Consider the following 5,183-nt stretch of genomic DNA (forward strand, 5'->3'; position numbering starts at 1 on the left):
TCTGCAAACTCGTCTAAAGGTTCAGGTTCAGAAGGTTCAGCTTCTTCTATGAAGAAAGGAGCTACGTCTTCTAAGTTTGGTTCATCTAAAAGCTCTAGAGATGCAACTTTTACCTCCTCCATAGGATCAGGCAAAAGATATGACTCGGCCTTATTATATAAGGAGTGTGAAATTGTTATGGGAAATTTAAAAGTTTTTCCAAAAGAAATGTGTAGCTTTCCAGTATGACCTTCATAAAGGAGTCTTCTAAAAGGTTGTCCTATCAACTGGTCGAAGTCCCATGTATCAAAGATATACAAGTTCAAATGAACCATGGAGCCTTCTACCAATAAGGGTAGGACATTAGTAATTCCAAGACTGGGGACTAATCGTCCCAAAGATTCCTTTATGACCTTTGTTGTGGGGGTTAAGACCAAATTTTAAATAGTTTAAGTGCAAAAGATTCAGACATGATGTTGATCCCCACAACAGGATTATAGAGAGCATCAAAGTGATTAGAATTATAAGCACATCGTATAGTTATAGGAGGTGTGTCCAAACGAATCACATCAGAGGAAAGCTCTGACTCCTCCAACCATTCGCTACTCATGACCGAGATAAGCTCTCTCAATGGATGTTCAGTTGGCAAACAAATGCTAAAATGGCCGTTTTGGGGTCTGTTAATAGAATGGTAGCTTGAAATGTTCCCAAAATCGGCAAAAAGATCGGATTCTATATCCAGCATGAAATCAAGTGGTGGAATTTCTTCCTTTTGTGGCTCAGAACTTGGGATAGCTAAAGTAGATGAAGAATTTGGCAGAGTGTCTACTTCGGCTTCGTGGGTCTCGTCATGAAGGGTATTATCCATCTCAGCTTCTAGGATTCTATCCAGGATCACTCTAGCATCATCAGTAGGGATACGAAAGAAAGAACCTCTAGACATTGTATGTAGCATTTGTTTATGATCTTTCTGAAGACCTCGAAAAAAGTGAAATAAAAGAACAGGGTCTTCAAGATTAAGGTTTGGACTAGATTCTAAAAGATCAGAAAAACGTTTCCAGGATTTTCCCAAAGTTTCATTATCTTTTTGTTTAAAAGATAGGACTTCGAGTCTAAGGTCGCCGATACGGTCGAGGGAATAAAAATCTAGACAAAAGTTGGCTCGTAAAACTCTCCATTCACCTCGTTGTTGACCTACCTTCTGATTATACCATTGTCTAGCTTCTCCCCTTAAAGAAAAAGGAAAAAGCTTCCAACATAAGGTTTTATCATAAATGCCTTCAATGCGAAGACAATCACATGTTTGCTCAAAATCTCTAATATGAAGGTAAGGGTTTTCGTCTTCCTTTCCTGAAAAAGATAGGTTTTGAATCATGGCAATTAACCTGGAACTTAACCTATACTAGGATGTTTGGATAGGCTGTGATGACTCCCATGGTAAAAGGTCAGTTTCCGAAGGTGTTGCAAATTGATAGATTGATTTAGAATCTTGGTTTTCCATAAGGTAAGAGTAAAGAAAATAAAAGAATATAAAAGATAAGAAAAGATAAAAGTATAGATACAAGCTAATAGTAAGACTCAAGGTTATCTCAGCAAACTGTCCTTCTCCCCGGCAACGGCGCTAGAAATGCTTGTTGATATTTGGTAACGCAATAAGGAATTGATCCGCAAGCGCACGGATATCGGTAAGCACTTCACCCGGGAGGTTATCCAGAGTATCGTATTTATATTTTTACCACTAGGAGAAAGAGTGCATCTGACTAACCCAGTCTATTACTACTAACATTTAGGCTACAAAGAATGTTTCTCGATGTGAGTGATATATAGATAAGACTGCAATTGTAGTCTCATTTTAACCTTGGTAAGGATAATCTACTGTTCTATTGGGAGGCTCACGGAATCTAGACACCACAGAGGATATTCAACCCGCACCTATAAACCCTATCCGTCCTGCTAACGAGATATGGTCTGCAAAGATAACTCAGAAATGTCACGTTCCTCGCTACTACCACGGTCCAACTAGTCAGGGAATATCTATGAGTATTCTAGCCCAAACACCACGTCTACACTAGAGATGATTACTCTAAACTCTATGTGAAGAGATTAAAGTAAACTCATAAACCAAAGAACAATAAAACAAGAACTTACTAGAATTTAGAAGTCGAATTACTAAAGAATCCTAGGAGCAAGCTTCGGGTTATGAAAACTTGATCCCACAGGTACAACCTCGGAGTAGACACCGACAGGTCGGGCTTCCTCCGATCTACACCTCCACTCTATCTCTCTCAATCTAGTAGAAACTAGAAGAACTAATTCTACTCACATTGGATGCTAAGCCCTAAGTCTATTTAGAGGAGAGGTTATCCTTTGAAGGCTCCTCTCAACTCTATGATGAACTTGTGTCTCCTCCAGGGGCCAGGGGGTCTGCTTATATAGTCCTCTCAGGTGAACGTGGGCCGTCGGATCAAACCGACATTGATTGAACGGTTATCCTTGATCCTTTAGGTCAGTGGAGCGTGATCCGCGAGTTTGGACATGATTGGGCAGAACTCCTGGGCGGGCGCCCTAGGGGGGAGGGCGGGCGCCCTGTCCCCGGGCCCGATTGCCTTCCTGTTCGTTCCCGTGGCTTCTGGAGTCTTCTAGATGGTAGAAAATTGTGTGGTGCGTTAATATCTCAATGTAATCCGGACATGTGGGCCTTTCTTCCTTATTTCCATATAACCCCTGCACAAACAGATAAACAACAAAACTCGTGGAATTCTGTCACATCAAACCTTAATTCTAGGTGTTGTTTGTATATTGGTCCTTTCCCTTGTTTATTTGATAATTAAAATTGATACTTAAGAACCGTCAACAGCTATCTCGATCGGGTTATTAGAGTAGAGGTTTCAGATGTGAAACCTCATATGTTTGTAAAAAAAAAACTTGATGTGTGATGTTTGTAATTAATATAATTTTATGTACAAAGTAATGGTATATATAAATATATTACATGTTGCATTGGTTGAATCCTCTAGCCTAACATAGTTTCAATATTAATTTATATAATATATATATTACAATATTAAAAATAGGGTTTGTAGAGAAAATTTAGAAATTAGGTTAAATTAGAAAATCTTACCACAGGCGGTGTGTTTATGAGAACCGCCTGTAAAAATAACTCTGTACAGACGGCTCAGTTATGAGAACCGCTTGTAGAAATTGATTTCTACAGGCGGTTCATGTAGAAATGCATTTCTACAGGCGGTTCTCAATTAACCGCATGTGGAAACTTTTATTTCCACAGGCCTATAGCCACTGGTGGTTCGTCAATCCGCCTGTACAAAGAGGTTGCGAACCGGCTGTATAGTACCTCTTTGTACTAGTGGGATATTCTAGACATGTCTTGCTGGTCGTACAGAGCTAGTGCTCGCGTTAGTGCGGTGCTAATAAAAGATGTAATTTTCTTTTTATTTTTTTATGAACAACATAACAAACTAAAAATCATTAAATGTAGGCCCTTATAACTTTTAGAAAGTTATTATAGAAGACTGTTGGAGAAGAATAAAAATTAAGGTTGCTATTTCTTCTGTTAACTTGCTAAATTGATTAGTTTAGCAAGTAAATTATAACTTATGTGAATTAGTTTCTAAAGTGGTGATAGTTGAATCCCATCCCATGGTTACCAATAGTTACTTCAAGTGCTTGTTGTGGTTGTTAGTTCAAGATTTCAAAATATTTGTTCTCACGCAATTGAGACAAGCTTCATTCTGTAGTCGAGTAACTTTTAACTTAATAAGAGCAACAAGATTTTAAGAAGTGAGTTAACCTTTTTCCCTAAAAAGGAGGAGAACTGCAACAATAATATTTAAAGAGCCTAAATGGAGTTTAGTACGTACTAAGCTATTATTGCTGCTACAATGATTTCAAGAGGAGATATATTTTTCTTCCTTAAGGGCACTATAATTTTCTTCAAAAAAAAGGAAAATTTTTAGTAAGTACAAAGCTCAATGTACCTTTGACATGACAATTTTCTTTATAAAAAGAGAGAAACGGTCTCCCCTGGGTGGTAAGGGTTCGAGTCCAAAGGGACTCACTACTTATTTGTGGCTTCGGCCGCAACGACCAGGGAAAAAACTCTCTCTGCCTCACATACAAAGCATAGGTATGTGGCCAGCTTATTTTATTAAGCTGCAAGGCCGCTGTGTATATATGGTTGGGAGAGGGGTTTGAAATTTTTCTCGATCCACATGAGAAGATCTTCTTCTTAAGTCAAAATACCTAAGGGTTGTGTAACCATCGCGAATCAAGCTTTTACTATCATGGTGGTGGAGATTGAGTGAACTTTGTGCGGAGTGCCTTCTCGCCGCCCTCGCCAATTGGCAATTCATAACATGGGGTGGAGGGACACGGGGCGATGATGGTTGATCGATTGACCACTAACAGAGGATCTTCCTATAGATCCACTAGCCTTGGGAGCCAACGCCCCCCTTACTCTATGAATCAGGTGTAGGGATGGTTGCATGGGAAGAAGCACGTGCCATAGTGGCATGAGTGATGGGAGACCCCTTAGCATCCATGCGCCACTCCACCACGTGGCAAAACCACCATCCGAGAACTCAAAAGCACGCTCCTATCGAACCCTACGCGCCAGACCGACAGCTCAGATCCGCACATTCGGAACATTGTGGCCGTTCACCTTTTAGATGTTGTTACGTGGCATGACGGTTCACGCTGCATAGAGCAAAGTGCATCGAGCGCATTGACTCCCTCTGTCGGTGTCACGAAAGAGGAATATCAAAAGACTACATCAAGCGGCAACAGGAAGGGTGTGTGTGGAGAAACTGCGGCACTTATTGACAAACTAGCCCAACAAAGAGCATATTTAGATCACCTCATTTGAAGCTTGGAGAAACAATGTTTTGGGGGCTGACCTAGCCAGAACTGGCCAAATCAAATTTCCCAAGTTTCTCAATACAAGATTGGACAACATCAATGTGTTTCTCTTGTTGAGCTGTTCGAAATATATATAGATCCCGTCATTTGGAGTAGATCCTGTCGTTTGGAGTTTGGATGAATTAAATACAATTTTCAAAATATTTTTTGTGGACTTGTAGCAAAATTACTCAAGCCAGTTTAGGAATAGGCTAGGTCAGTATTACTGCCTATGTGGCTGCCCAGCCACCATGGAAACTGGCTAGGCTGGATTTGGGACATGGGTAGAC

The sequence above is a fragment of the Sorghum bicolor genome, chromosome 9, assembly GCF_000003195.3.
Source record: "Sorghum bicolor cultivar BTx623 chromosome 9, Sorghum_bicolor_NCBIv3, whole genome shotgun sequence".
Classification (NCBI taxonomy): domain Eukaryota; kingdom Viridiplantae; phylum Streptophyta; class Magnoliopsida; order Poales; family Poaceae; genus Sorghum; species Sorghum bicolor.